The following is a 10,791-nucleotide window of genomic DNA, read 5'->3' on the forward strand; positions in this document are numbered from 1 at the left end:
CGTAGCACTTTTGCACACCCACAATTCCCTGATGAAGAAATCTATCTATCTATCTATCTATCTATCTATCTATCTATCTATCTATCTATCTATCTATCTATCTATCTATCTATCTATCTATCTAATGTAACATCAATTGTTACCTTATTGGAGATCAGTGTTGTATCAGATTGAGCCGTCTGAGATCTGTCTGTCTGTCTATCTATCTATCTATCTATCTATCTATCTATCTATCTATCTATCTATCTATCTATCTATCTATCTATCTATCTAATGTAATATCATTTGTTACCTTATTGGAGATCAGTGTTGTACCAGATTGAGCCGCTAGAGGCAGAGTTTTCCCTCCTCGTTGCTCCAGATGCTTTCCTGCGTTGGTGGTATAGTGGTTAGCATAGCTGCCTTCCAAGCAGTTGACCCGGGTTCGATTCCCGGCCAACGCAGATCTTTTGCACACCCACAATTCCCTGATGAAGAAATCTATCTATCTATCTATCTATCTATCTATCTATCTATCTATCTATCTATCTATCTATCTATCTATCTAATGTAACATCAGTTGTTACCTTATTGGAGATCAGTGTTGTACCAGATTGAGCCGCTAGAGGCAGAGTTTTCCCTCCTCATGGCTCCAGATGCTTTCCAGCGTTGGTGGTATAGTGGTTAGCATAGCTGCCTTCCAAGCAGTTGACCCGGGTTCGATTCCCGGCCAACGCAGCGCTTTTCCACACCCACAATTCCTTGCTGAAGAAATCTGTCTATCTATCTAATGTAACATCATTTGTTACCTTATTGGAGATCAGTGTTGTATCAGATTGAGCCGTCTGAGATCTGTCTGTCTGTCTATCTATCTATCTATCTATCTATCTATCTATCTATCTATCTATCTATCTATCTAATGTAACATCAATTGTTACCTTATTGGAGATCAGTGTTGTACCAGATTGACCCGCTAGAGGCAGAGTTTTCCCTCCTCGTTGCTCCAGATGTTTTCCGGTGTTGGTGGTATAGTGGTTAGCATATCTGCTAACCAAGCAGCTGTTTCAAGCAGTTGACCCGGGTTCGATTCCCGGCCAACGTAGCACTTTTGCACACCCACAATTCTGTCTATCTATCTATCTATCTATCTATCTATCTATCTATCTATCTATCTATCTATCTATCTATCTATCTATCTATCTATCTAATGTAACATCAATTGTTACCTTATTGGAGATCAGTGTTGTACCAGATTGAGCCGCTAGAGGCAGAGTTTTCCCTCCTCATGGCTGCAGATGTTTTCTGGTGTTAGTGGTATAGTGGTTAGCATAGCTGCCTTCCAAGCAGTTGACCCGGGTTCGGTTCCCGGCCAACGCAGCACTTTTCCACACCCACAATTCCTTGCTGAAGAAATCTGTCTATCTATCTAATGTAACATCAGTTGTTACTTTATTGGAGATCAGTGTTGTATTAGATTGAGCAGTCTGAGATCTGTCTGTCTATCTATCTATCTATCTATCTATCTATCTATCTATCTATCTATCTATCTATCGCTCTATCTATCTATCTATCTATCTATCTATCTATCTATCTATCTATCTATCTATCTAATGTAACATCAATTGTTACCTTATTGGAGATCAGTGTTGTACCAGATTGACCCGCTAGAGGCAGAGTTTTCCCTCCTCGTTGCTCCCGATGTTTTCCGGTGTTGGTGGTATAGTGATTAGCATAGCTGCTAACCAAGCAACTGTTCCAAGCAGTTGACCCGGGTTCGATTCCCGGCCAACGTAGCACTTTTGCACACCCACAATTCTATCTATCTATATATCTATCTATCTATCTATCTATCTATCTATCTATCTATCTATCTATCTATCTATCTATCTATCTATCTATCTAATGTAACATCAATTGTTACCTTATTGGAGATCAGTGTTGTACCAGATTGACCCGCTAGAGGCAGAGTTTTCCCTCCTCGTTGCTCCAGATGTTTTCCGGTGTTGGTGGTATAGTGGTTAGCATAGCTGCTAACCAAGCAGCTGTTCCAAGCAGTTGACCCGCGTTCGATTCCCGGCCAACGTAGCACTTTTGCACACCCACAATTCTATCTATCTATCTATCTATCTATCTATCTATCTATCTATCTATCTATCTATCTATCTATCTATCTATCTATCTATCTAATGTAACATCAGTTGTTACCTTATTGGAGATCAGTGTTGTACCAGATTGAGCCGCTAGAGGCAGAGTTTTCCCTCCTCATGGCTCCAGATGCTTTCCAGCGTTGGTGGTATAGTGGTTAGCATAGCTGCCTTCCAAGCAGTTGACCCGGGTTCGATTCCCGGCCAACGCAGCACTTTTGCACACCCACAATTCTATCTATCTATCTATCTATCTATCTATCTATCTATCTATCTATCTATCTATCTATCTATCTATCTAATGTAACATCAATTGTTACCTTATTGGAGATCAGTGTTGTACCAGATTGACCCGCTAGAGGCAGAGTTTTCCCTCCTCGTTGCTCCAGATGTTTTCCGGTGTTGGTGTTATAGTGGTTAGCATAGCTGCTAACCAAGCAGCTGTTCCAAGCAGTTGACCCGGGTTCGAATCCCGGCCAACGTAGCACTTTTGCACACCCACAATTCTATCTATCTATCTATCTATCTATCTATCTATCTATCTATCTATCTATCTATCTATCTATCTATCTATCTATCTATCTATCTATCTAATGTAACATCAGTTGTTACCTTATTCGAGATCAGTGTTGTACCAGATTGAGCCGCTAGAGGCAGAGTTTTCCCTCCTCATGGCTCCAGATGCTTTCCAGCGTTGGTGGTGTAGTGGTTAGCATAGCTGCCTTCCAAGCAGTTGACCCGGGTTCGATTCCCGGCCAACGCAGCACTTTTGCACACCCACTATTCTATCTATCTATCTATCTATCTATCTATCTATCTATCTATCTATCTATCTATCTATCTATCTATCTATCTATCTATCTATCTATCTAATGTAACATCAAATGTTACCTTATTGGAGATCAGTGTTGTACCAGATTGACCCGCTAGAGGCAGAGTTTTCCCTCCTCGTTGCTCCAGATGTTTTCCGGTGTTGGTGGTATAGTGGTTAGCATAGCTGCTAACCAAGCAGCTGTTCCAAGCAGTTGACCCGGGTTCGAATCCCGGCCAACGTAGCACTTTTGCACACCCACAATTCTATCTATCTATCTATCTATCTATCTATCTATCTATCTATCTATCTATCTATCTATCTATCTATCTATCTATCTATCAAATGTAACATCAATTGTTACCTTATTGGAGATCAGTGTTGTACCAGATTGTCCCGCTAGAGGCAGAGTTTTCCCTCCTCGTTGCTCCAGATGTTTTCCGGTGTTGGTGGTATAGTGGTTAGCATAGCTGCTAACCAAGCAGCTGTTCCAAGCAGTTGACCCGGGTTCGATTCCCGGCCAACGTAGCACTTTTGCACACCCACAATTCCCTGATGAAGAAATCAATCTGTCTGTATCTATCTATCTATCTATCTATCTATCTATCTATCTATCTATCTATCTATCTATCTATCTATCTATCTATCTATCTAATGTAACATCAATTGTTACCTTATTGGAGATCAGTGTTGTATCAGATTGAGCCGTCTGAGATCTGTCTGTCTGTCTATCTATCTATCTATCTATCTATCTATCTATCTATCTATCTATCTATCTATCTATCTATCTATCTAATGTAACATCATTTGTTACCTTATTGGAGATCAGTGTTGTACCAGATTGAGCCGCTAGAGGCGGAGTTTTCCCTCCTCGTTGCTCCAGATGCTTTCCAGCGTTGGTGGTATAGTGGTTAGCATAGCTGCCTTCCAAGCAGTTGACCCGGGTTCGATTCCCGGCCAACGCAGAACTTTTGCACACCCACAATTCCCTGATGAAGAAATCTATCTATCTATCTATCTATCTATCTATCTATCTATATATCTATCTATCTATCTATCTATCTAATGTAACATCAATTGTTACCTTATTGGAGATCAGTGTTGTATCAGATTGAGCCGTCTGAGATATGTCTGTCTGTCTATCTATCTATCTATCTATCTATCTATCTATCTATCTATCTATCTATCTATCTGTCTATCTATCTATCTATCTATCTATCTATCTATCTATCTATCTATCTATCTAATGTAACATCATTTGTTACCTTATTGGAGATCAGTGTTGTACCAGATTGAGCCGCTAGAGGCAGAGTTTTCCCTCCTCGTTGCTCCAGATGCTTTCCTGCGTTGGTGGTATAGTGGTTAGCATAGCTGCCTTCCAAGCAATTGACCCGGGTTCGATTCCCGTCCAACGCAGAACTTTTGCACACCCACAATTCCCTGATGAAGAAATCTATCTATCTATCTATCTATCTATCTATCTATCTATCTATCTATCTATCTATCATCTATCTAATGTAACATCAGTTGTTACCTTATTGGAGATCAGTGTTGTACTAGATTGAGCCGCTAGAGGCAGAGTTTTCCCTCTTCATGGCTCCAGATGCTTTCCAGCATTGGTGGTATAGTGGTTAGCATAGCTGCCTTCCAAGCAGTTGACCCGGGTTCGATTCCCGGCCAACGCAGAACTTTTGCACACCCACAATTCCCTGATGAAGAAATCTATCTATCTATCTATCTATCTATCTATCTATCTATCTATCTATCTATCTATCTATCTATCTATCTATCTATCTATCTATCTAATGTAACATCAGTTGTTACCTTATTGGAGATCAGTGTTGTACCAGATTGAGCCGCTAGAGGCAGAGTTTTCCTTCCTCATGGCTCCAGATGCTTTCCAGCGTTGGTGGTATAGTGGTTAGCATAGCTGCCTTCCAAGCAGTTGACCCGGGTTCGATTCCCGGCCAACGCAGCGCTTTTCCACACCCACAATTCCTTGCTGAAGAAATCTGTCTATCTATCTAATGTAACATCAATTGTTACCTTATTGGAGATCAGTGTTGTACCAGATTGACCCGCTAGAGGCAGAGTTTTCCCTCCTCGTTGCTCCAGATGTTTTCCGGTGTTGGTGGTATAGTGGTTAGCATATCTGCTAACCAAGCAGCTGTTCCAAGCAGTTGACCCGGGTTCGATTCCCGGCCAACGTAGCACTTTTGCACACCCACAATTCTGTCTATCTATCTATCTATCTATCTATCTATCTATCTATCTATCTATCTACCTATCTATCTATCTATCTATCTATCTATCTATCTATCTATCTATCTATCTATCTAATGTAACATCAATTGTTACCTTATTGGAGATCAGTGTTGTACCAGATTGAGCCGCTAGAGGCAGAGTTTTCCCTCCTCATGGCTACAGATGTTTTCTGGTGTTAGTGGTATAGTGGTTAGCATAGCTGCCTTCCAAGCAGTTGACCCGGGTTCGGTTCCCGGCCAACGCAGCACTTTTCCACACCCACAATTCCTTGCTGAAGAAATCTGTCTATCTATCTAATGTAACATCAGTTGTTACTTTATTGGAGATCAGTGTTGTATTAGATTGAGCAGTCTGAGATCTGTCTGTCTATCTATCTATCTATCTATCTATCTATCTATCTATCTATCTATCTATCTATCTATCTATCTATCTATCTATCTATCTAATGTAACATATATTGTTACCTTATTGGAGATCAGTGTTGTACCAGATTGACCCGCTAGATGCAGAGTTTTCCCTCCTCGTTGCTCCAGATGTTTTCCGGTGTTGGTGGTATAGTGGTTAGCATAGCTGCCTTCCAAGCAGTTGACCCGGGTTCGATTCCCGTCCAACGCAGCACTTTTCCACACCCACAATTCCTTGCTGAAGAAATCTGTCTATCTATCTAATGTAACATCAGTTGTTACTATATTGGAGATCAGTGTTGTATTAGATTGAGCCGTCTGAGATCTATCTATCTATCTATCTATCTATCTATCTATCTATCTATCTATCTATCTATCTATCTATCGCTCTATCTATCTATCTATCTATCTATCTATCTATCTATCTATCTAATGTAACATTAATTGTTACCTTATTGGAGATCAGTGTTGTACCAGAGTGACCCGCTAGAGGCAGAGTTTTCCCTCCTCGTTGCTCCCGATGTTTTCCGGTGTTGGTGGTATAGTGATTAGCATAGCTGCTAACCAAGCAACTGTTCCAAGCAGTTGACCCGGGTTCGATTCCCGGCCAACGTAGCACTTTTGCACACCCACAATTCTATCTATCTATCTATCTATCTATCTATCTATCTATCTATCTATCTATCTATCTATCTATCTATCTATCTATCTATCTAATGTAACATCAATTGTTACCTTATTGGAGATCAGTGTTGTACCAGATTGACCCGCTAGAGGCAGAGTTTTCCCTCCTCGTTGCTCCCGATGTTTTCCGGTGTTGGTGGTATAGTGGTTAGCATCGCTGCTAACCAAGCAACTTTTCCAAGCAGTTGACCCGCGTTCGATTCCCGGCCAACGTAGCACTTTTGCACACCCACAATTCTATCTATCTATCTATCTATCTATCTATCTATCTATCTATCTATCTATCTATCTATCTATCTATCTATCTATCTATCTATCTAATGTAACATCAATTGTTACCTTATTGGAGATCAGTGTTGTACCAGATTGACCCGCTAGAGGCAGAGTTTTCCCTCCTCGTTGCTCCAGATGTTTTCCGGTGTTGGTGGTATAGTGGTTAGCATAGCTGCTAACCAAGCAGCTGTTCCAAGCAGTTAACCCGCGTTCGATTCCCGGCCAACGTAGCACTTTTGCACACCCACAATTCTATCTATCTATCTATCTATCTATCTATCTATCTATCTATCTATCTATCTATCTATCTATCTATCTATCTATCTAATGTAACATCAGTTGTTACCTTATTCGAGATCAGTGTTGTACCAGATTGAGCCGCTAGAGGCAGAGTTTTCCCTCCTCATGGCTCCAGATGCTTTCCAGCGTTGGTGGTATAGTGGTTAGCATAGCTGCCTTCCAAGCAGTTGACACGGGTTCGATTCCCGGCCAACGCAGCCCTTTTGCACACCCACAATTCCCTGATGAAGAAATCTATCTATCTATCTATCTATCTATCTGTCTATCTATCTATCTATCTATCTATCTATCTATCTATCTATCTATCTATCTAATGTAACATCAATTGTTACCTTATATGAGATCAGTGTTGTACCAGATTGACCCGCTAGAGGCAGAGTTTTCCCTCCTCGTTGCTCCAGATGTTTTCCGGTGTTGGTGGTATAGTGGTTAGCATAGCTGTTAACCAAGCAGCTGTTCCAAGCAGTTGACCCGGGTTCGATTCCCGGCCAACGTAGCACATTTGCACACCCACAATTCTATCTATCTATCTATCTATCTATCTATCTATCTATCTATCTATCTATCTATATATCTAATGTAACATCAGTTGTTACCTTATTGGAGATCAGTGTTGTACCAGATTGAGCCGCTAGAGGCAGAGTTTTCCCTCCTCATGGCTCCAGATGCTTTCCAGCGTTGGTGGAATAGTGATTAGCATAGCTGCCTTCCAAGCAGTTGACCCGGGTTCGATTCCCGGCCAACGCAGCACTTTTCCACACCCACAATTCCTTGCTGAAGAAATCTGTGTATCTATCTAATGTAACATCAGTTGTTACTTTATTGGAGATCAGTGTTGTATCAGATTGAGCCGTCTGAGATCTGTCTGTCTATCTATCTATCTATCTATCTATCTATCTATCTATCTATCTATCTATCTATCTATCTATCTATCTAATGTAACATCAATTGTTACCTTATTGGAGATCAGTGTTGTACCAGATTGACCCGCTAGAGGCAGAGTTTTCCCTCCTCGTTGCTCCAGATGTTTTCCGGTGTTGGTGGTATAGTGGTTAGCATATCTGCTAACCAAGCAGCTGTTCCAAGCAGTTGACCCGGGTTCGATTCCCGGCCAACGTAGCACTTTTGCACACCCACAATTCTGTCTATCTATCTATCTATCTATCTATCTATCTATCTATCTATCTATCTATCTATCTATCTATCTATCTATCTATCTATCTATCTATCTATCTATCTATCTAATGTAACATCATTTGTTACCTTATTGGAGATCAGTGTTGTACCAGATTGAGCCGCTAGAGGCAGAGTTTTCCCTCCTCATGGCTGCAGATGTTTTCTGGTGTTAGTGGTATAGTAGTTAGCATAGCTGCCTTCCAAGCAGTTGACCCGGGTTCGGTTCCCGGCCAACGCAGCACTTTTCCACACCCACAATTCCTTGCTGAAGAAATCTGTCTATCTATCTAATGTAACATCAGTTGTTACTTTATTGGAGATCAGTGTTGTATTAGATTGAGCCGTCTGAGATCTGTCTGTCTATCTATCTATCTATCTATCTATCTATCTATCTATCTAATGTAACATATATTGTTACCTTATTGGAGATCAGTGTTGTACCAGATTGACCCGCTAGATGCAGAGTTTTCCCTCCTCGTTGCTCCAGATGTTTTCCGGTGTTGGTGGTATAGTGGTTAGCATAGCTGCCTTCCAAGCAGTTGACCCGGGTTCGATTCCCGGCCAACGCAGCACTTTTCCACACCCACAATTCCTTGCTGAAGAAATCTGTCTATCTATCTAATGTAACATCAGTTGTTACTATATTGGAGATCAGTGTTGTATTAGATTGAGCCGTCTGAGATCTATCTATCTATCTATCTATCTATCTATCTATCTATCTATCTATCTATCTATCTATCTATCTATCTATCTATCTAATGTAACATCAATTGTTACCTTATTGGAGATCAGTGTTGTACCAGATTGACCCGCTAGAGGCAGAGTTTTCCCTCCTCGTTAGTCCCGATGTTTTCCGGTTTTGGTGGTATAGTGGTTAGCATAGCTGCTAACCAAGCAACTTTTCCAAGCAGTTGACCCGCGTTCGATTCCCGGCCAACGTAGCACTTTTGCACACCCACAATTCTATCTATCTATCTATCTATCTATCTATCTATCTATCTATCTATCTATCTATCTATCTATCTATCTATCTATCTATCTAATGTAACATCAGTTGTTACCTTATTCGAGATCAGTGTTGTACCAGATTGAGCCGCTAGAGGCAGAGTTTTCCCTCCTCATGGCTCCAGATGCTTTCCAGCGTTGGTGGTATAGTGGTTAGCATAGCTGCCTTCCAAGCAGTTGACCCGGGTTCGATTCCCGGCCAACGCAGCACTTTTGCACACCCACAATTCTATCTATCTATCTATCTATCTATCTATCTATCTATCTATCTATCTATCTATCTATCTATCTATCTATCTATCTATCTATCTATCTATCTAATGTAACATCAATTGTTACCTTATTGGAGATCAGTGTTGTACCAGATTGACCCGCTAGAGGCAGAGTTTTCCCTCCTCGTTGCTCCAGATGTTTTCCGGTGTTGGTGGTATAGTGGTTAGCATAGCTGCTAACCAAGCAGCTGTTCCAAGCAGTTGACCCGGGTTCGAATCCCGGCCAACGTAGCACTTTTGCACACCCACAATTCTATCTATCTATCTATCTATCTATCTATCTATCTATCTATCTATCTATCTATCTATCTATCTATCTATCTATCTATCTATCTATCTATCTATCTATCTAATGTAACATCAGTTGTTACCTTATTCGAGATCAGTGTTGTACCAGATTGAGCCGCTAGAGGCAGAGTTTTCCCTCCTCATGGCTCCAGATGCTTTCCAGCGTTGGTGGTATAGTGGTTAGCATAGCTGCCTTCCAAGCAGTTGACCCGGGTTCGATTCCCGGCCAACGCAGCACTTTTGCACACCCACTATTCTATCTATCTATCTATCTATCTATCTATCTATCTATCTATCTATCTATCTATCTATCTATCTATCTAATGTAACATCAAATGTTACCTTATTGGAGATCAGTGTTGTACCAGATTGACCCGCTAGAGGCAGAGTTTTCCCTCCTCGTTGCTCCAGATGTTTTCCGGTGTTGGTGGTATAGTGGTTAGCATAGCTGCTAACCAAGCAGCTGTTCCAAGCAGTTGACCCGGGTTCGAATCCCGGCCAACGTAGCACTTTTGCACACCCACAATTCTATCTATCTATCTATCTATCTATCTATCTATCTATCTATCTATCTATCTATCTATCTATCTATCTATCTATCTAATGTAACATCAATTGTTACCTTATTGGAGATCAGTGTTGTACCAGATTGTCCCGCTAGAGGCAGAGTTTTCCCTCCTCATTGCTCCAGATGTTTTCCGGTGTTGGTGGTATAGTGGTTAGCATAGCTGCTAACCAAGCAGCTGTTCCAAGCAGTTGACCCGGGTTCGATTCCCGGCCAACGTAGCACTTTTGCACACCCACAATTCCCTGATGAAGAAATCTATCTATCTATCTATCTATCTATCTATCTATCTATCTATCTATCTATCTATCTATCTATCTATCTATCTAATGTAACATCAATTGTTACCTTACTGGAGATCAGTGTTGTATCAGATTGAGCCGTCTGAGATCTGTCTGTCTGTCTATCTATCTATCTATCTATCTATCTATCTATCTATCTATCTATCTATCTATCTATCTATCTAATGTAACATCATTTGTTACCTTATTGGAGATCAGTGTTGTACCAGATTGAGCCGCTAGAGGCAGAGTTTTCCCTCCTCGTTGCTCCAGATGCTTTCCTGCGTTGGTGGTATAGTGGTTAGCATAGCTGCCTTCCAAGCAGTTGACCCGGGTTCGATTCC

The 10,791-nt window shown here is 41.1% G+C and overlaps 1 non-coding gene across 1 annotated transcript; it reads left to right on the top strand.

Annotated features, from left to right (window-relative positions):
* The first annotated feature begins 2,814 nt into the window (after positions 1 to 2,814).
* trnag-ucc lies at positions 2,815 to 2,886 on the top strand. Its single transcript has one exon. It is a non-coding gene; the product is annotated as a tRNA-Gly (tRNA).
* The last annotated feature ends 7,905 nt before the right edge of the window (positions 2,887 to 10,791 follow it).

The sequence above is a fragment of the Pygocentrus nattereri genome, chromosome 17 (assembly GCF_015220715.1).
Source record: "Pygocentrus nattereri isolate fPygNat1 chromosome 17, fPygNat1.pri, whole genome shotgun sequence".
Taxonomy (NCBI): Eukaryota; Metazoa; Chordata; class Actinopteri; order Characiformes; family Serrasalmidae; genus Pygocentrus; species Pygocentrus nattereri.